General features: G+C 34.6%; 1 protein-coding gene across 4 annotated transcripts in view; it reads left to right on the top strand.

Annotated features, from left to right (window-relative positions):
* LOC129001832 (protein Gawky-like) overlaps positions 1-26923 on the top strand; it is a 72512-nt gene that overhangs the window by 2677 nt on the left and 42912 nt on the right. Inside the window, exon 1 of one of the 4 annotated variants that reach the window (XM_054429283.1) lies at positions 25628-25708. The exons of 1 other annotated variant lie outside the window; for it this stretch is intronic. The gene's annotated coding sequence lies outside the window, so the exon portion shown is untranslated. Of the gene's footprint in view, positions 1-25627; positions 25991-26923 lie in introns of those variants that run through there. 2 more of the 4 variants (XM_054429284.1, XM_054429281.1) reach the window with 2 other exon arrangements.

Raw genomic sequence — 26923 nt, 5'->3', positions numbered from 1 at the left:
ATTACTTTCTAAACCAAGTGTTGACAAGTTGTTATAAAATAGGCTACCCCTGTAACCTCAATTACAATAACTTTACAACGTAGTAGTTGGCCTAAGTTATGTTTGGTCTGAGTATCTATTTTGTACTGGAAAGTCTACAATAGAGTTTACAACATACTTAGGCCTACATTCAAAACCATGTAATACCTTTTCAATTAAATGGCGACCATACAAAGTAGGTATTTTAAGCCAAGTATGAATGGAGATGAGTGTAGGATGAGTGGCACAATCTTGTAGTCTTGTTAGTGACTAAGGCCGACTTATTCCTTAGACACAGCTGTTAATTAATAGCCCATACAGCTAATGGCAACCAAGGGACCTACAGTTTATAGTGGAATTTGAACCACATTTTTGCCTTGGTATAAACGAATTGGTCTAATTTTCAGGATAGTAGGCCTACTGTGGATAGTTGTAGTAGTCACTCGTGTGTCAACTCATAAAAAGCGAACTTAGTTTTGACTATTTTTTTACCAGTTCTTTGGTGTAGGCCTAACTTAATGTTTGCCTACATCAAAAATTCGGGGTAGACTTACATATCTGTTGGCACAAATAACCTAATGAAAATATCGGTTATTCGATTGTTTCATTCGATATATATTGATCGATATTTTCATTTGGTTGTTTGTGAAAAGATATATGGAAGTCTACCCGAAATTTGCGTTTTCTCAAGCATTTTTGTACACATAAGTTACATTATAACTTAACTTAGCACTTTTTAACTCACGTTTAAACCGCAGTTTGTGCAATAAAATGGAACCACTTTTAGTGACAACACCTGTACCGCAGTGAACAAGTTTTGTTTCAACTTAGATGTTAACACGGATTAAGTGAATGAAAGAGCACATAAGTTGTGGTACTAAAACTAGTTGCACAAACTGCCATGTTTGGAGAATAAATAAAATTAATTAGCCTAACTAATGTAATTTAAGTCTTACGGGTACGGTACGTTCTTTTAGCAGTTTTGTTTGGTTCAGTTTGTTATATCCTCGTTAGCATTCGTATAATACAAGATTCAAAAATAATTTTCAGTATCCTAGACACAATCTCAAACTTGTTGAAAAAACACCTTCCTACATGGGGAAAAAATTTTTTTAATAAATTGGACCCAAAATTAAAAATATTAATAAATACTAATTCTTTTAAAAGCAGCCTTGCCAACTTTTTACTAGGTAAAACTTATTACAGCATTAATGAATTTTTAATGGACAGCTCGATTCTGTAATAATTTTCATCTTTAACTTTCCACTTAATCTCCTTTTATTGTAATTTATTTCTATTCTAAGACATTGTTTATAATTATTATATTAATCTTTAATTTCTAGCTATTCATATTTTTTATATTTACTTTTTAATGTTATTACATAATTTGACAATGTCACCTGTTTTTTAGCTAGATGCTATAATTGAAAATGTTATGTGACAATAAAGAGTATTTATTTTATTTATTTATCCTCTCGGTCTATTTGTATAATTCACAATTATTCTCTTCCTGGCTGTACGTTAGACCATATTTTTCTAAGCGATAATATACACTGTCTTTGTTTTCATCAAATGTGATTTAACAAACAATACCTAGACCTACTGGGTTTGTTACTTATAACTCAAATCAGCTAAACAGTTAACAAGTAGGCATACTCACCATTATTTTTAAGCCTATGGCTAACTTGTGACTGCTATGTGCCCAAAAGACATTTGCGTCCCCTCAACCCTTCATATGAATCATCAATATTAAACACCCATGCCATAAAAAATACGGTATAATGATTTTACACATTCACAACATAATGATAATTTATGACAAACAATCAATCAAACGTAGACCTATGGATTGACGCAATGGTAGGCTACTTTTAGTTTTGGCGAGATTTCCATTTCCTTCCAATTTTTTTAGACGAGGAAAACTTTAGTTTCTTCATCGTGACTAATCACTATTGTTATTATCACTTGTGATTGTATGAGTATGTATGTTGACCATGTAAGATTTCAAACACTGAGCTGACATCACATGACGTGTCCATTTCCTGTTAGATTCAAATGTGTTTAACCTTCTGGACAACCCTCATGTATGTTGGCTTATAAACTGAACTCATTGAAAACAAATGAAGACAGTCTAGATGGGAAATGCTCTAATTTGGAACTTAAGAACTTTAAGTTCAGATTACTTTTGTCATCAGAGCAATTGAGCTGCAGTTTTGACTCCATACAGCAATGTGATTGATTGTTGAGCGGTCCGCAGTGTTGTCTCCTCGCCCCTCGGTCTTTGGTGGGGTCAACATTATTGCCACTGATGTAGCAGGTAGAAACAGGCTCTCTCATTCCTAAACCCATATTAACCTCCTCACCAATTATTTGTCATTATTTAGGCTAGATTAAATTAAAAGTTGGCTTATTTTTGGTAAAGGGGTATATGACTTACTCTTGGACCCCATTTAGCCTCTTGACAGTATAATCTAGCAAATCTTATAGCCTAGGCCTACATCCTAATTGTGGGTCTTAATATCGACAGCCCAAAAATTCGTAGTTTGGTCCAGGGGGTAAAAGAGTGGGCCTACAAATGTCTAGGTTTTAAGAATTTTTGTAAGGGTAGCAGGGTTGCCTGAATGGGAAAGAGTTCACTCCAGTACATAAACCTATGATACTTTACACTCAGTTTAGGTTCAGTAATACTCTATAAAATATATGTTACAGACTGCTATGTTTAGTAAAAAGCTTACAGCAGTTTCATAGGTCCCGGTATTGTTAAGATATTGCTATTAGTTGCAGCACCATTAACCACGGGTATGGGGGAGCGAGCTGGCATAGTGGCTAGAGCGCGGGACTTCAGTCCGTGAGGTCCCGGGTTCGATCCCCTCCAAGTCACCAATGGATTTTATCTAAGTGACAATGCCGCAACCCCTAGGTCTAGCCTGAAGTAATGTGAAAACAATCCCAGGCTCGTGCCTGGCGTCCTAGGACAAAAAAAAAGGGTGCCACAACGGAGTTGTCCTCCGGGCAATTTAAATTTTTCAGAAAAATATGTGACATCCCCAGGCGATAGTTTCACGAGTACCTCACACACATCTTTCTAGAAACCGATTGAACATAATTTCAATCTCCTTCCCCCTATACTAGCCCTATCAATCAGTTTAAAGGTTGAAGAGTCGCGTAGCATGGAGCCTGCTTCTGCGTGTCACTGCTTGTGCAAAATGTAGTCGGAAAAATAGAGGTTCTTGGAGTATAGTTCCGTGTGTCAAGTATAGTGTGGTTTTTGTTTGCTATATATTTGTAAATACCACGACAGTAAGACCTCACTAACACGACTATTTGTGGGCCCAGAGGCTATTGAGTCTGGGGTTCTCGATTTATCCAGAACATTGAAATTCAAACAAATTCTTAACAGATTAATTTTTACTGATAAATGTTTGGCTTAGATAAGTATTTTTACATATTTAATCATCTTCAAGAAAATGTTAAATATTTAACAATTAAAACTTGAAAAGTCAAACACAATACAAAGCCAAGAAGATTTGCTATGTCAGCTGTTGACTGTCGAGTTAGCGAGGTTTTGCTATATATCAAGTAAGGTTTTTAGTGAATTACTATTATAGGGAATAAGCTAATACCCTAGGTCTCATGTGAGACCTGGACCCAGGACCGATTTACTTTTTTGTTTTGATGTCCCCATAGGCAAAATAACCATCCGTGTCCGTTAACTCACACGATAACTCGAGCAAAAATTATTCAATTTCGATGAAATTTGGTACAAACATGTATGTTCGTTCATTCGAACGAGTTTGCGAACCAGCATGATCGAACCATTTGAACAGGGTTTAATGGGGGTATTTATAGGGTAAAAATTGGTTTTTCTCGTTTTTTATCTTTATAACGTAAAATTTCCCAATTTCTCTCTGGACCTTTTTTGAAGAGCTTTTTTGCAGTTTGAGTTTTTGGCATTTTGGGACATCAAAATGAAAAAATTCAGTAAATCTGTCCTTGGTTTAGCTACCTAAAGTAATAGCTTTTCCCAATGGGAGAAATTTGTTAAACAGGTTGAATTAACAATAAGATGTAGATTTTAAATGTTTATCTTCTTTTTCCCCAGCTTATATTATTTATATTCTGACTCCTATGCTCATTCACAACTTACATGTGTATCTTTCAGTTAAATAATACGATCTTCGATGTTTTAAAAATTAATTTCTGACATTTAATAGCATAGTCTAACTTTAGAGAGGGAAATTTTTTTGGAGCCAATAAAAATATTAATATATCTTCAGACATCAGCCAAAGCTTTATCAAGTGATAACTTTTGACTTGACTGCTATAATGTGATTGGATAGAAGCCAGCCATTACGACATTGTTGACTTTGGTTTAGGTTTTAGTAAACATGTATAAGTACTGTATCGTTAATTAAAATTAAGTATCAAATTTTTTTATTATTATTTTTTCCAACAAAAGCTGTAAAATGATGTAAAGTTAAAAAAAAAAACCTAATTTAGAATTATGAAGCATTATTATATGCTTAATAGTATGAGGAAATTCCAGAAACTGTAAATTTTTATTTCACAATTTATTTTGATGGAAAATAAGTTGACTTTTGTATCTGTATGAACATAGTTGGATCAAGTTAGAAAATTTTAATTATTTCACCTTCCCTATAACAGCAAAACTATGTACTGTACTCATTATTTAAATGCATAGGGAATAAATATATTTTTTTAGGAGATATTGTTGTCAAAATATAATAGTCAGGAAAATGAAAATTCGCTTAGTCCGCAGGTTTGTTGCGGTGGGGGTAATTAAATTTTAACTTTTACAATTTTTTATATACAGTACAAAGTAGAAAGTCGTGAGCATATTTTGAAACACAACAGCCATATTTGCAGTTATATTTAGTGTAGCCTATTTGTATTGATTTTCTGTAAATTATATCCAAGACTCCTGGCGTATTGTACTGTGTCTGCAAAATAGGGTGAAGAGAGGGTCGCTCCCTTATTCTCCTTTTATTTCACATTTCTCCAAGGGCCAACGAACTTGAACCAACCCCCTCCCCTGATACTTTCCTGTAAGTCAAGGCTAAGTAGAGTTTTGAATGGGAGCAATATCCATTTCATTGATTAAAAAGTTTTGGCAGTTTGTATTTTAATTGATAACAATGTGATAATTAAGTAAATATGCACTGATGTAGGAAACTTGTAATGCAATTGTTTCGTGATGGTGATTGGTTAAGCATGGTAAAACTTAAGTCGTTAGGCTATTCCACTTCGATATCAATAATTATGAATGTTTGACGTTTGTCCAAATGTTACTAACCAGAAGGCCTACTATTTAGGCATTTGGCATCAACGACTTATTGAAAATAAGAGGTTTTGACCTATCATATTTATAGGTCAAAACTATAAACACAATCGAGCTTAGGTCAACTACAGGAATTCCAGACGGTGATTTTCAAGTCGACCGTGTAGAAAAACCGCTTTTGGCATCGCCGCGAATCGGGGAAAGCGGGGAAAATCGGTGTGGAAAGTGTGGTACACCTGCGCAACAATCATGCCAAATCAGCTGTTTTACTGTTCAGGTCTATTTTTGGCCGTCTGCTAAATGTCAGTAGTTGTGGTAGTTGTATGTTAACACAGAGGCACATGATTTAATCAAACTACCATTCCTGCAACTTGTTGTTGATTAAAACACGATTTTGAATGTTTGTTATCAAATCAATGAAACTATATCGTCGTAAACTATGTACATAATACATGAAAATAAATTCCAAGTACTGTCCATGCGTGTATATACTAAAGTTATGTGGAAATATCGAATTGTTGGTGGTGTTGTATAGTGGGCAGCTAGCTTTTTATTTGTTTGATCATACAGTTTTACCTGTAACGAAGGGATCCGTAGCAAAAATTGCGCAGTTTTTTAGGATCCAAAACTTGTTTCCGAAACAAAATTAATCCAGTGCATTAACTATTTATCCTTTGAAGATTACGATTGTTTAGAAAAGTTATTAGGTGAATAGAACTACTAATTTACAATAAATTTGTTGGTTTTAAATGTACACTTTAAAGAGTGATTCATTTACCTATCAGGTCACAGTTGTCAAAACGCAGTCTAAATCAAATGCATTTCATAATCTGAAAACAGGAACAGCTGTAAATTAAAATTCACATTTAAACTTCCATAAGAAAGTTGGCCCATAACTGGTTCATCGAAAATGGCTCTAGAAATAAATTAAGCGTGAGGGGCGAAGCCCATAAGGAAATTACATGTGTAATTCGCAGGTGCGCTAGATCATAAGCTTTAATGACACCTCAATCGTAAAAATATGTTAAGTATGCTAGAAAATTGATTTCAACGGAGAACCCCCATTGAACCCTATTTTGATTAGTTTGTAACGAAAACAATTTGCTAACAGTTATGATGTGTTTAAGTAGCTTAATTTTACAAATTTTAGAAATTAATCTTGTTTTCTGCGTTCGCAGAGTTGCAGGAACGGCAGTCTTCCTGTGTGTTCGTGTCGCGATCTTATCACTGACTGATAACAATGATAACATTTCACTAATTGAGGACCTATCTACATTATCTTGCACTGTGTTCACAGACGTAGACAGAGCCATAAAGTCAACCCAATGTTGACATTGTTTCACTGTATGACTTTACAATGCAATATTTTCTTAGACGCTCGTGTTGTGAGTGCCTCCTTATATTGGTGACTTTTTAGATTCGAACTACTTCAATTGTTGTAATTGCTCAGTTTGTTTACTATAAATAAATAAGTTTATTGTTGTTTACTTGCTATTCGTTAACAATGTATGGTTAATCAAAAATGTAATTCGCTTTAACCAAGTGGCATTATAAAATTTAAATGTTATAAATTTATAACACGTTTAATAGGTAACATTTGCTTGACAAAATAATATAACCATTTGCCCTTTCCCTTTTATGTAATTAATTGATTGGCCGGATATGTATAAAACCCGAACATAGATCATTTTGATAATTAATTTTGGAAGTTTGTTTCTCCTAGATTCTTCCTGTTGAAATATTTCCTAAAATTATGTGGTTTTGTTATGTAGTTTAACTCTGAGTAGTGAAATGACTTTGTGGAATGATACAGCGAGGAAATCAATTATAAGGCTAATAGCGAAAATGTGATATCCATCAAACCTAAAGACCCTAAAGATTGCTTGGAAATGTGTGCCAAGAATGTCAGCTGTAAAGTTTTCTTCAAACTTTGTAAACACCTGTATACAATAAAATGAAAAATGACAACCTAAATACAATATCGGTGCCGAGGTGTAAGTTCAGTTATAGGGTCTAGTAAGAAGCAGCGGTACAGACTTCGGTTTGCTAACCTTAGTTCCGGTTGTCAGTGAACGCTCTGCTGGTAGAAAGAACGACATTAGGGTCTGGCTGGACCGTTTCCCAACATTATGTCAACTCTAAGTAGTTTATTAGGAACAGATAGCAATGAACACCTCCTTTGGCCTAATTAGAACTATTGCTGCATAATATCAGGAAATCAAAAACGTTTATAAAACTATACTAAAAAAATGTATTGGCTCACAGCTGTATTTTTCATTACTTTCCAATTTTGAACTTGACATCGATCAAGACGTGTTGGATAATTTGGAAAAGTGGTATCTTCCAACTATTTGTATATTTTGTACTATATAGTGTATGAATTTTAATTTATACCTTTATTTTGGTGATGATTATGTGATGAGGCTTGCCGTAATTGATACATCACATTTTTTACTATGCAGTATAAGCACAGACAATGGAAACCCAGACGTATCACTGCGCGATGCGTAGGGCCCCGTCACATCCTGCCTCTAGCGGAGAATCGAGGAAACACGCAGTCTCGCGCTCGCCTCGCCAGTCGCCGGCCCGGCATGGTCGCGCCTCGGCGGTCGCTGGCTTGCAATTATTAATAGCAGCACTAGCAGTTCAACTCAACTCCAAATTCACGTCTATCATTCCTCCTCCACAACTCGCGCGGTTCACCGATACCGTACTCCCTACGACTACCCGTGCATCATCTGCCTGCGGACAGCATTTATTTTTCATTGTGTGATTATTTTAATCACATTTGCGACGAAGTTTAGCAATAAATTAAATATGGTGTTCAAAAAAGGTGGGGACATATTTTACCTAGTGATTCCTTGGGTAAAAATAAAGAGAAAATCAAGAATATTTTTTTCTAAAATTGCTTCGTTACCCAAATATCCGCCATTTAGTATTTTTGACATACACTTTTTTATATTTTAATGTTTTTTACTGATTTTTATGAAACTTGGTATGCATGTTAAGGTAGAAAAGACCCGTGTTAGAAAAAAGTTCATCTAGATTCAACCTACAATTTCAAAATGATGGCCATTAAAACATTTAAGCTTAAATTAGTCAAAACTGGCTGGTTTTTTGAAAATATTCCAAGTACTTTATAGTTAAAATACTGTAAAATACTGTAGAAAATACTGTTAGTTTATTAAGAAAATTAGATAAAAGTTACTTGGCTTGGTGCTTTCATAACTGCAAACTCAAAATACATCACCCACAGGTAAAAAAGAATCAAGTTATTGGTTAAAAAACTATGTTTGTGTAAAAACATTATTCTCAGTAAGTGGATGATTTGTTTGATTTCTCGATCAGCTGTCTCATTTCTAATGAATTAATAAGTCAAAGATTTGTGTTTTTAAATACATCAATTATTATAGTAAAGTTTTCTAATATGATAACTTATTCTCAACTAAATTTTTTACTATTCCCAGCATGAAAATAAAGCAGTGAGATCCAATATGAGTAAAGTTTAAAGCACCCAATCCTTGATGGAAATGTAGTATACATTAACAGTCATAATACACAGCAATTATTATGTAGTACACATTGACTATTTTCAAGTAACAAACATATGTTTCTGTAAATAAAAATTATCTCCCTTGTTATCCTTATGGAGAAATACGAAACTTAAATGGCCCCAGGGCCTCACACTCTAATTATTCCCCTAAAAAGAAAGTTTCCTGCACAACTTCACGTTACGCTCTTTCCAATGACACCAAAAACTTGTCAATCGGTTCAGTAGTTTCGGAGGAGTAATTGTCACAAAAAACCTGCTTGCGTATTAAATAATTACTGTATAGATAATGAAAATATGGATACAATAAATGTCACATTGACCAATCTAGGAAATAATCTATACTATTATATAAAAATCTAATGGTGTCTGTCAGTATGTGTATTACTAATAGGTGCAAAAACTACTGAACCAACTGGGCTTAAATTTTACAAAAATATAGCTATCATACAAGAACCATTATAGGACTATTCACATTTCGATACTGACCGAAGGCTTTGCCCCTTTGGCTTTAAAAGTTCTGAGGTGAACATTTTAAAAGTAAATATTGATTGGTCTCCATGGCTGCGATGATAACTCTAACAATGTTTTTTTACATTTGCTTTGACATTTAAATGTAAACAAAAAGAACTGCTAAACTGCATATTTCACAATTTCAGACAGCTGATTCAAAGAAATTAAATATAATATTTTCCATAACTAATGAGGTAGGATTATTTTAATCTAACCTTTTATCAAGGATTATTTATTCTAAAACTATGTCAATCATTATAGGAAAAAATATTCTATAACCGTTGCTGTATCAACTCTGGCTCTGCTTTGGATTTTTAAAGCGTCTAAGTTATGAAAATGAATGAATGAATGAATTATTTCTTTATTCCAACAAAGTATATACAGAATATGTACACAAATATTTAAAGGAAGAAAAAAAACATAAGTAAATTCAAGAATAAAATAAAATAAAACTTTACATTACATCTATGTAAAAAAAACGTACATGTTTATAAGGAATAAGCCGACATGGGCAGCGAGCCTGTGCGTCGACTGTAGTTGCGTCCAAAACATAAACATTAATAATCGAATGCAATAAATAAATAAATGACAGAGATATGATGAGGTGAAAATATGATGTTAATGGAGTTACAAGAACAAAAGTTTAAATAAAAATAATTGAACTGTAATAGTGACAGGAATTCTACGGCTTTGAAAGTGTGTCTAGAGGGGAGAAGTGGCGGCGGATAATAATGTTATTGATATGTTTTATGGAAACAGTATGAAAATTACAATGTATAGATGTTTTGTGTGAATTTGGAGGCTACTTTAAACAAATTCTAACTGCTTAACATGTGTTTGATTAACTTAACATAACTTGCACATCACATTGTTTTTTATATGTACAATATTTAGGTACGGTACATTAAGTTATTGTGTTTTGCTAAACGCATACTTAAATTAAACTGAAGAATATCATCAATAACTAAATTGTACGTTGATTTTTGTTTTCTAAAATATGTTGTATATGTGTAACTATATTTAATTATACAATAAAAGGTTAAATTACCTGTGTCCGCCAGTCGATCCTTGTGCTGTGTCCTGTTACAGGAGATGCATTTCGGCAGAATAAACTGCCATCATCAGTCCTAATATAAGTCCTTGTTCTTCCCTATTGGGTGTAGACGCACCCAATGGGGAAGAACAAGGAATACAGCAATAAATACAGCAAGGAATTAGCAAAACACAATAACTTAATGTACCGTACCTAAATATTGTACATATAAAAAACAATGTGATGTGCAAGTTATGTTAAGTTAATCAAACACATGTTAAGCAGTTAGAATTTGTTTAAAGTAGCCTCCAAATTCACACAAAACATCTATACATTGTAATTTTCATACTGTTTCCATAAAAACATATCAATAACATTATTATCCGCCGCCCACTTCTCCCCTCTAGACACACTTTCAAAGCCGTAGAATTCCTGTCACTATTACAGTTCAATTATTTTTATTTAAACTTTTGTTCTTGTAACTCCATTAACATCATATTTTCACCTCATCATATCTCTGTCATTTATTTATTTATTGCATTCGATTATTAATGTTTATGTTTTGGACGCAACTACAGTCGACGCGTCTACACCCAATGGGGAAGAACAAGGACTTATATTAGGACTGATGATGGCAGTTTATTCTGCCGAAATGCATCTCCTGTAATAGGACACAGCACAAGGATCGACTGGCGGACACAGGTAATTTAACCTTTTATTGTATGTCTTACCGATCCGGAACAACAACAACATAAAATGAAATATTTAATTATCAAATGGTAGTACAAAATACTCTTATTTTATCTTAACATAGCTTTCAGTTAACATTTACTTAAGTTAACATTTCAGTTAACTTTCAGTTAACATTTACAGTTAACATTCAACAACATTTCGAGTCATTTTCGGACTAAGCAAAGCAAATATAAATTGTCATTCCATACGGCATTTTCACTGCACTATAAATAGGCCTAAATACGATTATCATAAAATTTGACGACACTATCAAACATTTCAAATACTTATTTTGTAAATACTTTGCTTTGGTTGGTTAAAGCGTAGCAAATCCCCTAATTCAATTCTGTGTTTGTGTGTGTGTATGTCTGTTGGTATCGCATTAATGTCCTTATATCTCAGTGTTTCGTGGAAAAGACAAGAGCACCTTTGTTAATGAAAATTTCAACCGGAATAAAGTGTGCATGGTGAGGTTGGGGTAGTATTTTAACTACTTTTAAACAGTGTGGAATGTATTTTAAATTATAGGCCTACCTTGAGGCAATTTTTTATCATTGGATATAAAATATAGACTAACACGATAGGGTGACATTTAATTGCGAAGCATTCGTTTTGTAAACATTGTAAAACCGTCATATATTGTATTTGCGAAGGTTTATATGTATTCCTATAAAGTAATAGCACAGACAACGGAAACCTATTACAGTATTATATTGTCTGTGGTAATAGTTTTGCCAGCATATCTGGAAAATGCACACTAAATATGCAAACCAACTCCTGTTCTGAATTTAAAGGTTGAAAGTTTCAACTTACTAAAAGATCCCCGTACGTAGAACGGGCACACAGCTAGTGCCTGTATAATCTTAAAGAAACTCAACGTTTTTAAATTTTAACATTGGCCTTATAGGTTGCCATTATGGTTATAAAATAACGACGTATATGTAAACAAAACAAAGAATTATAGCATATGTTTAAAATTGGTCAATTGATGGGTCTTACCTTTTGAAATTCCCGAGTTTCCCCCAAAATCCCCCATTTTTAGGATGTACACCAAGTAGTGGTTATGCCCAAAAAGTACTTCATAACATGCCATAAAGGTGTGCCGAGTTTGGTTTTTCTAGTATGGGCCGTTAAAAAATTAACAGGGGGTCTCCAGACTTTTTACTAACCCTGTACATATAGTCAATGGTAGGAACAGAAAGTGACACATTGGAAAAGCGAGTTTAGCATCATCTGTAAACATCTGTTACAATCACCCACTGCAGTGGTGATTTTTTACTTAACACTTTACACAACCGCCATTGAAGCGCCGTCAATGACTGGAAACCTTGTTTCTAAGCTATTGGTGACGATCATTAATAAATTTAAGTTTCCCAGCCGTATACAACACTGATTCAAGGTCTTCTTTCTGGTTACCAAAACTCAAGAACAATTTTATACACAAAAAATCTCTGATTCCTGACCTGGATGATGCCTAGTTATTTAATTTCATTTACATTGCACTTGCGATTAATTAAATCCGTTATGTAAGTAAAACGTTTTTAATCTCACTTGGTTGGGATTTGCTTTCAAAACGTGATCGAAAATGGTTGCGGTATTTGTAAACATCATATTTTTTGTAAACATATCAGTTACAGCTAGAAAAAATAATCTTGTTCTGAACAGCTGTTCGTTATTTCATAGATGATTAATCTTCTATATACATAAAATTAGAGTTTTGTCTGTACATTGCTCAGAATTATATATTTTTAGGTTATTTTTACGTTTTATACATTAAAGAAGCACACAGCTAGTGCCTGTATAATTTTAAATAAACTCGACGTTTTTTTTTAAATTTTAACATTGGCCTTATAGGTTGCCATGATGGTTATAAAATAACGACGTATATGTAAACAAAACAAAGAATTTTAGCATATGTCAAACAAGTCTTATCTCTATTTCTGTCTGTCTGTAACACTCAGGATGGCATTTTACGCAATATTCTCCAGGAAAACGAGAGTACCTATCAAAATCCAAGTCATTTTAATGTGTTCACTGGATTGGCGAGAGTGTCTTTAGCGATTAAAATATGATCGTCCGTAATTTTATTTACAAAGTAGTGAGGCCATATTTTAATGGCTAAAGACACTCTCGCCAATCCAGTGAATACATTAAAATGACGTGGATCTTGATAGGTACTCTCGTTTTCCTGGATAAGATGGCGTAAAATTCCATCTTGAGTATTATAGACAGACAGATAACATTTTTCCGATAACATATATTTTCCACACCTCAAAATTTTGTGAGCCCATTAAACTGTCTAACAACACTTATATCTCGAAAAACGGCTTGAGATATGGCAACACTGTCTAAATTCTGGCACACTACGTGGGTATCAACTTTTGATTATGAACAATATTACAACATAAAATAATTAAAAAATTAAAAAAAAACATTATTTTATATCGGTACAAATAACAGTTACCAAGAAAATTTTCAAAGTCCAGACTTGTTGACACTTTTTCACACCTCAAAATTGTAAATATAATGGAAATTACAAGCATAGATGAAACATGTGTTGGTTAGTCTATGTTACAAGTCACAACTTTTAACCTGTAGTCTTGTAGTGCGGTGTTTATTATAAAACAGGTACCTAACCTGTTCAACTAAATCCTAATTTCTCAGCTGTTTGTAATGGGATCATTTAAAACTTGGTAACGTTTGATAGGGTATTTTAAATGCTAAATAAAAGTATCCATGGCTTTTTTTCATAAAGTCAGCAGGTTTTTTGTAATTAAAGATATAAAGTTTAAAATACCCGTATTTTGAAACAGAAACATATTTTCAATGATTATTTTTTCTTAAATACATTATAACGTATTAAAACTGTATACCAAGTGTCATAAACATATCTTAAATATCTTCAAGAAGAACTGGTAATATTGGAATTAATATAAATTTGAAATAAAAACTTCACCAATAAATTCAGAAATATTGGTGAAGTTTTTATTTCAAATTTATATCTTAAATAGTTTTCGATCCCCCACCCCTACCCTGTTAAAGGGGTTAAAAAATATTGTTGATGTAAAAAAATTGCGAAACCTATGTTAACAATTAAATCAACAAACAGTATATTTCTATCATTTTGGTTTTACAAATAAATACAGATTTGTTTTTATATTTTTGAAATTGGCGCTTTTTCACATACATTAAATCGCATTTTGAAATACCTGTCATTTTGGCTAGGGGTGAGATATCCACCAAGGGTTTGCGTCATTATGTTTCTTTTGATAAATCCTTCAAAATGAGGGGTCACTCAATAGGGGTTGCTATTTGAAAACAATAAGTCACCCCTACCCCCACCTACCCTGTTAGGGGGGTTAACAATATTTTTTATGTAAAAAAACGGAATCTTTGTTACATTCAATGCCACAAACATAATATTTTAATCTATTTCGGTTTAAAAAATACAGATCTATTTCAAGACTTTATTTACACTCTTATATGAATTTGAACGGTTGGTGATTTTTGACTCTAGGGACCTCAAAACGAAAAATAAATCGGTCCCAGGTCCAGGTGTTACGATAAGTACTAAGGTAATAGCTTATTCTATGTATGGGAAATTCGATAAAACACAGCAATTTCGAAACAGGATCATATTTTTTATGATTATTTTTCCTTAAATACATTATGACGTATTAAAACTGTACACCAAGTTTCATAAAGATATCCTAAATAGTTTTCGAGAAATATCTCATTAAAAGCGCGTTCATTCAAATTTAAATAGAATCCCACGGCGCCACTCGAGGAGGAAACGCTTCGCGTCTTCCGCTACAGTGGCGCGGCAATACAGCCGCATCATGAAACAGCGCCTAGCGCAGATCCAGCTGACCGTCTGCATTAAAGTATTATATTGTCTGTGGTATAAGTGGCTAGACTAGGCATACACTTGTCTTGTAGGTAGTTGTGCATTCTCTGAAACCTTTAATCTCAACCATTGGTGGGAAAGTCAACCGTTCATATAATAATCCCGTATAGTAATACCTTGACGGGGCAGCAAACAATTCAGTTCTTTAAGTTTTCATTGATTCAGTATGGAAATTCGAAATGAAAGAACTCACTCACTATATAGAGTACGACGTGAACATCGTGGCCAATTGCTAAAAAGAGTACTCGTATAGCATTGAATAAAACAATATAACTTAAAGTTTACTCCACAATCGCAAATAACATGAGAGTCGTCGTATCACTATAGTTTACTTTCGTTTGTTGGCAGCGGGTCCCAAATAAAGAGACAAGCGTCCGCCCACGTCACGAAAATGATAGCAAAACAAAACTACGCGGTGCGTATTTTAGAATAGGAATTCCGAAATAATCGGTGGCCTACGTTCGGTTAATTTCGGCCCGCAAACCCCCCCCCCCCCCTCCCACCACCGCGTCCCGCCCACGAGACGCGTCACAATGTTGTGTCAACATGACACTTGACACTAGAGATGCATCTAGTCTGGCACCTGAAGAAGGAGGAGGTATATGTGCGAAACGTGAAATTTGACATATCAATCAATCAATCAATTTTTAAGACGGGGACGTCACTATGTGCGTATTTTAACCGAAATATGAGTGTAGGGTGAATGGTGCGATCTTGTAGTCTTGTTAGTGACTAAGGCCGACATATTCCTTAGACACAGCTCTTACTAGTAGTTAATAGCCCATACAGCTAATGGCAACTAAGGGACCTACAGTTTATAGTGGAATGCGAACCACATTCTTGCCTTGGTATTAACGAATTGGTCTAATTATCAGGATAGTACTGCGGATAGTCGTATTCATCACTATACTCAATATTTTTATAGTGGGGACGTTAGTTCAAGATGTCGACACCTTCGATTTTTCTCAATCGAATGAGGACCCTACAGTACTACTACGCCCAATTTATCAGGTAGGGTAGTCAGACTTTCCGTCTGGCAGCGAAGTACACTCCACACCAGCAAGAACTTGTTTAGATCGCTGTAGCCGCAGGCACCTAGGCCTGACTGTACGAGATGTGAGATTCTGGCTACCAGACACCAGCACCAGACGTGCTGACTGGTGCAAACCAACCATGAATGATACGAGGTTCATTCAAGATTTCATATTCAATAACGTATTATACTAAGAACTTACTTACAACTTTCTTTTTAAGTTTGAAACAAGTGTGCATATTTTAGTAATCTGCTAGAACGCATAATTTGAAGCTTTTCTTGTACAGTACAGTACTACTGTTTGCGTTGGGAATTGAATTGTTGCAGAGTTGATTGCATTACAACTTTTTCTGGCTGTAAGTTCCTGTGTCTAGAGGTTATAAATATTTTCCTTCTACAGTACAGTATTAAAAATGGTTAACAACTTTAACTTCTAGTCCCCAATTGCACGTTTGTGGCCTAAATTGGAATTATTTAAATTAGTTTAATTAACTCAATTTTCTAATCTGTAGAAATGTAGATTACATTAGAACAAATCTACGCATTTTTGTTCTAACCAATACCGTTTACGTAGCACGATACCAAAACTGCACGTGTCAGGGATTTTATCCCTATATGTGGCAACCCTGCGATTTCTCCACACACGGAGGCGGGGTCATTGACTTGCGCAGGCCAGACAGTGAAGGTACCAACCTTAGCGCAAGAATTGTCCCGGTTTTTACCGTTACGGCCTTCAGACAACCAGACTTGCATAAATTACCAAACGCCCGGCGGCTTGTGTCAATGTACCGATCGAGTGAACACCTGTAAAAATGCTGTTAACGTATCCACGAATTATTATTTTCCATGTATTTATATCACTTTCATACACATCATGGGCGTGACTTTATTTAAAATAAAAATTGGACCAACCTTTGATAATACTAATAGATAATAGCAAGGTGGTACCAACATAGTCGTTGGTTTTCCAGGCGTCGGATGTTTAGGAAGGTATCTGTGTCTGATCCAATGCATCGGTGCGTGGCAAATGTATCGGTGCCATGAAGCTATGCTAGGCTAGGAAAGTTATCACTCTTTTGGTGTAAATGTAAATCGAAATTAGCATCAGCCTGAAAGGCATTTATCGTACTATACTGCTGCGATGGGCATTTAAGTGCAAGGCTTAACTCCGAAGACTTATTTCCAGCTTGTGTTATTATTGTTACGATTCCCATCGTCAGGTGTCCAAAACATGATACCGGTTAGCGACACTTATTAATGAACCGAATTCCTATACAACATTGGAAAGCAAGCATTTAGAACTTATCTACACAGCGTGGTGTATCGTTAAATTCTCTTGGCTTTTGCTACTGTATCTTCTTTTTATCCATTCCTTGGCTTTTGAATGATCATCGAATAGCATAATGCTGAAAGACAAAAGAACAAAAATGGGTATTATACCGACGACACCTAAGTTGGGTTGGGTTAGGGTTATAACCGGAAGATAACCTAACCTAAGGGTAACCAAATTAGACATGTTCGATAATATTACCAAAATACCCAAAAATGTTGAAACAGTGCCTTTCGGACATAAACTTGCATTTTTGGAAAGGCTAAAGAGGTAAAAAGTCATAAAACAGCCCCATAATCACCTTCACACGATTACGTCACATCTTCAATGTGTGCTTTTTCGGGATGGTTGATATTTATATTTCGTCCGTGTTGTAAAACAAGATTCAGTCGACACAATTCATTAGTTTGTTTCACGATTATCGATGAAAACGGATTTGTTTGCATTTGCAATTCCTAAAAGTTTACGTCGGGTTGCAGACAATCGTTGCAAAAACATTTTTATACCTTGCGTGTACACAGTTAGAAATAATTAGGAATCGTAAAATCTGACAATGTGGCTTCTTTTATTGAAATAACAAACGTTTTATCCGACCGCCTTCATTACGATTTAATGACCCAATTAAAATAATATCTTATTTTGTTAGTTAATGATTTCAATTTATTCGTGTATTAAAAAGAATCAAAGCAAATTTTAATTGCCGATTGGCGTTTAAACAGTTAATGGCATAGTTTTATTGCAGTTTGTTGAACATTAAAGCAAGGGAAACACGTTACACAGTAATTAAAATAGTTATGTTCAATTAACTAAGTACATTAATTTAATTAGAGTACTGTGCATTTTATCTGTCCATTCGATCATTATAGCATGGGCTGTCATGATTGTATCCATTCTTCATAAATATTTCTTGTGGTGCCACAGATAAATTAGTATAAAGCGTAAATCCATGTTGTTACAGAGCCTATGTTCCCATCAGGCTTGTATGTACTCGTGTAGGCCTACAAGACAACTTCCAAATAAATAGAACTGTCATCACATGTTCTACACGCATGGAGATTTGTATCAGTGGAAACCTGGTGTTTTTGTTTTATTACCTCCTCATAATACGTGAGAAAAACGTGTCGAAAAAGACAATTTATAAGACCCGATGAGCAACAATAATGTACATAAAATCATGTGTGCTGGTCTTTTGAACATAGCCTTCTTACCTGTAGACGAAAATGGACTTGTTTAGAAAAGTTGTACCCACAACACATGCATTAAAGGCTGTTTTTGCTGCAGTATGATGAAAAGTTTAATTTATTTTATAGAAACTTCAGAACAGTTTCATATTAGTTTTGTGACTTATTTTTAGCAAACACAGGACATACTTACACATAATCCACAAAAATCCTAAGTTTTTTATCTAATTTTTAAATTTAAAAGGCAAAACAACATGACTGGATTATTTATCACCAAACGCATTACCTTCTGTGATATTTTCTTTTTCCATCCTAGCGTGTAGAGTAAAGGAAATCACATGGAATGTATTAACCTAAATTTTAGGGTGACATTCCAAAACTAAACGCGAATAATACATTCCTGCGTCAAAACAGGAAAGGTGTGATCGTGCGAGGAACGGGTGAGCGATTTTAGACCGTATTTCAACAGAAATACAGTTGGTAATTGCTTGCCATAAGTACGGTAGAGCTGGGAGAGTTTGCAAACAATTCAAAAACATGTATACTATTATAACATGAAACATGTATATTACTTCATCTATGGTTCCGCATACAACCAACAACTTTCCACAGAACTACAAAATGCTGTGCTCGCTTGTTCGTTGAGTCAACAAAATTTCCTCGAAAGCACTAATTCATGGATTCGGTATGGAAATCTAAATTATTTATTTAGCTACATAATATTTAGGTATTGTTTAATATTGGTCTTTCAATATTTTGACAGGTTAGTGGTTGTGCAGTTTTGTGGACTGTAATAAAAAGTTACGGTTTCAAAGTTGTTTAACAGAGATACATTTTCTCGTTACACCACAGGCAGACCGATTATTACCGATGTAAACAGTTATATCAATCTTCATTTGACACTCTTCTTCCTAAACTTGGTTTGTTTTCAACAAATACATTAAACCCCTATTAACATATTACGAGAGGTCGTCCAGTGGTCGAAACTCGACCAAAAATATGTAATGTACTCACTTATCTATTTTCACCCCACACTGTAAATAAAACATGTGATTGGAGTTTCCTCCATTTGTTTTGATTTTCTGTTTATATTTCGTTGTTATTTCGTAACCAGCGTAGCAACGCATAAGATCCATGTTAATTTTTTCAAATTTTTAAACTCATTTTTTGTGCTTATCTTTGAGCCTATTTAAATTTATAAAGGGATTCTGCACACCTACATGAAAATAGCTTTCCAACGGTATGCATAGATTTTCCCTACGATTCACACGAGCTGAGAAAAAAGGTTTTAAAGAAACATGCTTGCCTATTAATATATAGATAGATACACCAGCCGCCAATGATTATTTTCACAAAAATAAACTAATTAGGTAAATTTTAAGAAAGAGAGGGAAGGAAATTGTGATTCTAAAATGTCATGACTTGCTAGCACGTACTGGACTCATATCCTATCACTGAATAATGATTGCAGAATATAAATAAGTCTAATATATTTTTTTTCCATTGGTAGAAATGAATTGTCATCGTTAATGTTGTTCGTCTATATCGTCTGTTACATTTTTGAAAACTATTGTTTACTGTTAGATTGTAAACAATTAGTTTTCCTACTCTACTTTGAAGAGGTTATCGAAGTTGGACGCAACTAAACTGATACACTGTTATCGCTAAAGTATAAGCCCATGGAATTTTCTTATTTCAATAAAACTCATCCATGATCTTCAGCTGTACCCTTGTCCAAACAAACCAGTGATCCTACCCTGTAGACGGTGTTAACATGGTTTGTGCTCTAAAACGTGTCCTCAAGTGTCCTCAATAGTCGGAAGACGTGAAGTCTGTTTAATGATGTACTTTGATCAGTGCGATGAAGATTCGTTATTCTACGTTTCATGTGCTACAACAATAAGCATTGATTAGTCTAAGTATTATTACAAAGTCTGAGGTATAAAAACAACTGTATATTTTTAAATGTTATGATTGTATTTCTCTCGTAATCGCCTAATAATCGTCTACATGAAAGTTACTGTACCCCTACATATTGTTATTTAGCATTACTCCATTTCTATTGAAGAATCTCAATCACAACATTTAGACAAAACTTACAATCAGGCTGGTTATCTTTGGAGACTTTGGCAGTGATAGTGATGTAGGTTACTATTTTATATTTTATGCATTGTTCCAATTATGATGTTGAACCCATCACCGTTCTTACTGAACATGCCAGTATGGTATTGTATGCCATTGGTTTATCGAAACTGCGATTGAAGTTAACCTACTTAGCTGAGGGCAAACATAAGACAGCATATGCACTTTTTGGTAAACTCCTGCCATTGCATCCATTATGTTCTAACCGTAAATCTACTATAGTCAGCTGATATACCACGAGCAACAGCTGATTTCTGCCACTGTTTGGGCGTCTTCCGTTTCCGCAATTATCGAGTGCGATCAGCTGGAAACGCCGGATATTGTAGCCTTCGTTTGCCATCCTACAGCCAGCGTTGTATATAATATGTATGTAGAATATCGATTGGAAGGCAATGTTGAGCGTGCGCTTCTCCAAATAATAAGTTGTTCAGAGCTTTGGTTAAGTAAACATTTCATCACTATTTACTCACGGAACTGTCTTAACTCCGGAGGTAAACTCAAAGTAATGTAAAAATTCGTGTGTTCAATGTAAAGTAGTGTTCCGAAATAGAATATGACAACTATCGTGAAACAAATGTTTGCCAATATGTTAATACGTAGTTAATATAATAGCTGGATCTTAAGGCAGATATATCCCAATCCAAAACAAGAGACACGACCTAGTTACTTAAATTCACTCTTAACAGCGCTGAAATAATTTTTTAGTCATGTTTGTTGATTTCCTGTCCCATAAAAATCTAGCGCATTAAATCATGTTCAATAACTAACATTTTTATTTCTGTAATACTGTCACTACAGTTTGAATGGTGTATGTAGGGTAAACACATAATTCGCGTTATTTTGTGATTGAATTGCTCAATTAAATTACCTGCGCCCTTGCAACAATTGATTGGATTAGACTTTTTCACCTAGGACACGCTCGAATAACTACGATTATGAACTGTTTACTATCACCCTATCTGGGGCGAAGGTCAAGGTGGCTTAGCTGAAGTGCGTGCAAAGTTATTTTTGGACTGATCCCACCCCCTACAACTGACCTGGCCCACCACAGGGGGGTTGTGTCGCGGTGGGGTGCCTGGGGACTTTTGCAGCCCCCCTCCCCCCCCCCTAGAGCTCGGTGTTGTTACTTGGGACCCCTGGATTCTTTTGTTTACAATGTCAGTGTGAAAACCACCAGCCGCCAGCCGCACGGGCTAAAAAGCCAAGTCCGGGAATGGACCCGAATGAAATAAAATTGTATTCTTGTGAATTTGTAAAACATTAATGAATTAGTAGACATGTTGTATTTGTATGCATCCGTTTTGAGCTCTACTCAAAGTTTTACATTTTTAACATTTAGCAAATAGTGTATAATGATTGTAAATTAGTGTTATGAAAAATTATAGGGAAATCAAATACATTAGAGAATATCCTAAACATTAAATCATAAATGAAGATTGCTAAATGTACATCAACGTACTAGTAGGGATTGTGTACAAAGTTTTAAGCATTATAAAACATACATTACTAAGCATTCTTCGATATTTTTCTAATATATTTGGTTTATACTATTAAAATGGTTTATATACTGCCATGAATTTTACATGGCTTGATAAAACTATTAATTTCCTGCGAGTAATGGTCATTATTTTTACATTCACTACATTCTTTGGTCATCAAGTATGTATTATATCTTCTGTTTTATCTACCATTCTTTAATTTTAGATTAGATGATTTTATCAACGTTCGATTATCAAACTTTAAATTCCTTTAACATATTTTTGGAGTTTTCCTATAATGCCTTCTAATTAGTCAGATAGTGAGTTGGGTAAACAAACCCACTGTTACAAATGTTGTAGGGAGGAACTACCAGATAAATTTTAGAACGAAGGCATTTACTTCTGCTTTTGATCAATGATAACGTAAAAGTTAAAACAAAGATTAAAGAGAGTAGACAACATTTTAGTCCATCTCACATCTTAAATCGATTAAACATATTCTATGAGTACATCTTCGTGTATAAATGCTGTGTAATACTTTAAATCAAGCAATTTGTTGATTAAAATTAACGCTTCAATAACAAATGTACTTATTTTAGTATGCTACATGGGAATGTTAAAAACTTCCCTTAGAGGAAAATAATTTTAAAACGATTTTTTTACATTTCTTACAACCATTAAAACCCCTTATTATACATGTATGGGCTGTTATACGGTGTTTTAAATGTCCCTGATCTAAACCCTGAATTCGGACATCTAACGACCATTCAATGAGTGAGCAGGCTAATGATTTAAAAATATACACTACTCGTTAATACGTGCCACTGGCAGATGTACATTTTGTTTTAACTTACTGAAAGAAACTATGCTCAGGACTTAAAATCGTACTCAGAATGTCAGGTCGTCAAGGGGTTGACAATAATCCAAGGTACATCGCAATTATTGTCAACTCCCTGACGACTGCCACTGTGTGTGCGTTGTTCAACGTGCCAACGTGCTGCATACAGGTTGCACGGAACTACACACCCATTTTCGTTTAGAAATTTAAATGTATTAGCGAATTTCCCATACAGGGAACATACTATTACCGAAGGTCTCATGGCAAGACCTGGACCCAGGACCGATTTGATTTTTCGTTTTGAGGTCCTCAATATATCCATAAACAAGCAAACTACAACATTTGACAATATTCTCCATAAAAATAACATGGGAATTTTAAATTTACAATTTTTTTAATTTTCTCCGTTACCAATAAACGAACAAAAATACTTTTATATACTAAATTAATTGTTTTTTTTAAGCTCTTTAAAAAGGTCTAAAGAGAAATTGGGAAATTATGTGTTTTGAGGGTCAAAAGTGAGAAAAACCAATTTTTACCCCATAAAACCCCCCGTAAAGCCCCGTTCCCATGGTCCGATCATGCTGGTTCGCGAACTCATTCAAGTTTATCCCGCTTTACACCTCTAAACCAAATTTCATCAAAATCGGACAACAATTACTCAAGTTATCGTGTTCACGGACGTATATATATATGTATTTTTTAATAGTTTTCTTAATATATATACATACATATATATACATATATAAAAATTTGAACGAATGGTGTTTTTGGCCTCTGGGAACATCAAAATGAAAAAGTAAATCGGTCCCGGGTCTAGGTCTTACCGTGCCACCTACGATAATAGCTACTTCCTATAGGGAAATTCGCTAAAAACTGTTGATTTAAAATTCTTGTCATGTTATTCTTGTTGGAAATAAGTTTACTGTTGTAATTAGCTTGTTCATGTACATATTATGATAAAATTTTGAAGTTTTATTTATTTCTTTTCATTTTATACTTTAAGCATTTTTGAGCGGAGCGATTAAAGCTCTTTTATACTACAACACTCCTGCTTTATTTGTTTTACAAATACTCCTCCTACAGGTGAAGCGATCCGCACGAAATTTAGCTTAACCAGCTGGGATGGTATAAATCTGAAATGGTACAAATTGGACTACAGTGCTTTCCTCTGCGTTAATCTTTCACTTGAGTTACAAATCAATTGTTGTGTATCTGTCGGTTCGAAACTGGAACTGACTGTCCTTGTTCATCCATCTATATTATTAAAATAATTTGTTGGATTTTTGAATGCAGCAAATCTACCACTAAATATTTTTTTTATAGGTATGGGTATTAATTTAAATCTCTTATCCTCTATATGTTCATTTTGTGGGTTTTGGACCCCGTGAAAGCCCTTCGTCCCTTCGGCTTGTAAAATGTCATAGTTTGTGCTGAGTTCTGTTGTCAATCATCTGAACTTTTCAAGTTTACATTTGTTTACATCAAAACAGATGGCCATGGTACAATCTTTGACTATTAATCTGTATCCAATAGTCAATGGTACTGGTACAATTTTGCTTACATCCAGACGAAAACAGGATTATCGTTACACGGTTACAGTATGTAGTAAATTCAAGCTTCAAGTAAAATGTTGTAATGTTATTTGTTTAAAATCTAAAGAAGAAAATGACACACGAAGTGACGCTGGCTGCTAGTTGGGCTAAATCAACCTGACTAAATGAAACAGCTGATTTTCGGTAACAAGCTACATAGCTACAAGAGGTATCAGATGTTTTATCTTCGATCTTAACTGTACTCCCTACCCATATTTGAGTTAAAATCCGGAAAGTGCCTTCCCTATCTCAATTACTTAATATAAAAAAATACTACCGTACACATTATTAAATTGGGGAGTTAAACATGATTTTATTACTCTTACTCTTACCAAATTACCTGCAGTAAAATTTTACTGTATAGGCCTACCACAATCACATGTTTTTTTATTAATCCTTAAGGACACGATAAAACGGTGTAAATGATAAGTTAATACAGTATGCTAATCCAATCAAATGTACTGTTTTTATTAGATCAATTATCTTTGCCGCATCATTTCCTATTCAATCGGAATAGAGTGTGTCGAGCACGATTCTGGACAGGGTTGGTAAACAAACTGCTTAGTTCAATTAGGTGTTGCTTTGATAAATTATTCAGGATGAAAACAAGACCTAAGCATTGTTGACGATCAAGGGACTGGAAGGAGTCAGTTCACGAGTTCAGTTCGGCCTGGGCCAAAATAACACCGCCCGCCCCCCCGTGTGTAGGGGGGAGGGCGAGCACAGGGCGAACCAGCCTGTGTGAACTCAACGCCACGTTCCGATCAATATACCAGGCTCCCTCAAGGTAATAAAATATTTCTTTAGCGATTTTGCCTATATACAATATAAGTATGGGTTTTAAAATAATTCTATGCAGATTTTGGAGTTAATAACATCGATTTCTCTTTTCCTCTCTCACTATTTGAGCGTTTTTACGATTATAAACAGGCGGCTCGTTTGGAAAGCGGGGAGTAAGAGCAGTGACAGGAACAGCCGAGCAGACAAGTCGCGGATAGGACGATGTCCTATGAGACGGGACAACTCCGATTTGGCTTCTACGTTCAGCCATCAAGAGTTGTAAGTGATAATTTCCTGTTTTCGTCGGAGGTGTTCAATATGTAATATTTTGTGCCATATCTATAGTGTTTTCTCCACAATTAGTTCTCAGCGAAGTGCAATTCTTTCTTGTGTTCGTGAACTGGTAATTCTGGCTGTGTTTGTTATTGTAGGTGAAATTCGTAGTGTAGGCAGTAGCCTAAATTTACTATGTGCGTTTCAGTTTCGCAATCTTTCTAAAAAAATGCTGTGACTTTGTTGTATGAAACTCTCCAACATAAACTTATCTTCTCGGCGGATGAGGTATTTACGATTGCAGCGTTTCGTTTTCTGCTATATTGTGGTGTTTTGTTGCCCGACATTGCCCCCTTCCCCCACCTCACCATTACCTACGCCTCAAGGAATATTTTTGTATTTCATTACTTTTCTGTAGATTGTTGCTTATAAAATTATGGGTTGCTATTTTTATGTTGTGTTCATCATTGATATCTATTGGATCAAATTTTCTTTGATTAGGCCTAAGTTAAGTTTTCCTAGCGATCGTAAATAGGTCTAATTTAGTTTCTTTCCCTTATTCTGACTCCCGTAGTGCGACTAGTGCGAGGCCAAACCGTGTTGGATTGGATCTGGATGGAACAGTCCATTAGATTTCATCAACGCATAGGCTATTTTAGTTGGTATATTTTATTCTTTCATAGTCCCTTTCAACTTACGTCGCATTTTGTAATTTATTTTTAGTGAAATTTTATATTAATTCAGGCCTAATTAACTTAGTTGTGTCATCATGCCTGTTACAGTAATTAACTTAACTTGTATTTCTTAGTTGCATGGAAATCAACTAGGGTTTAAATTAAGGTACGTTAACTTAGGCTACCTAAATTTTTTTTGAGGATTTTAGACCTATTATAATTTATACGTTTACTTAACAAATTTAAGAAATTAAGGTACATCACCTCATTGTAAGCTTAATTAAAGCAGTTCATGCATAAGTTTAGCCTATTTCAGTTTTAGGATAGGCCTATAACTTAAGTTATAAGTTACTTAAGATCGGAGAAGAGAAAGTATAACTTAACTTAAGTTAAACGCCAAAGCGCACTGTAAAAGAGTGGCAGGCGACTCTTACTTACTTACTTACTCCTTCTTCATCTTTTACCCAAAAAAGGGATAGATTGCGTCTCGACAAAAAAAAATAAAACAAGTTTTGGGCCATTCCTTGTCAAGTCTTTCAGGGGTTGT

The sequence above is a fragment of the Macrosteles quadrilineatus genome, unplaced genomic scaffold (genome assembly GCF_028750875.1).
Source record: "Macrosteles quadrilineatus isolate MER2022 unplaced genomic scaffold, UCM_ALF_1.0 Scaffold_8__2_contigs__length_117827958, whole genome shotgun sequence".
NCBI lineage: Eukaryota > Metazoa > Arthropoda > Insecta > Hemiptera > Cicadellidae > Macrosteles > Macrosteles quadrilineatus.
Note: the sequence above shows the minus strand (reverse complement) of the source record. Positions and strands in the feature narration are given on the sequence as shown.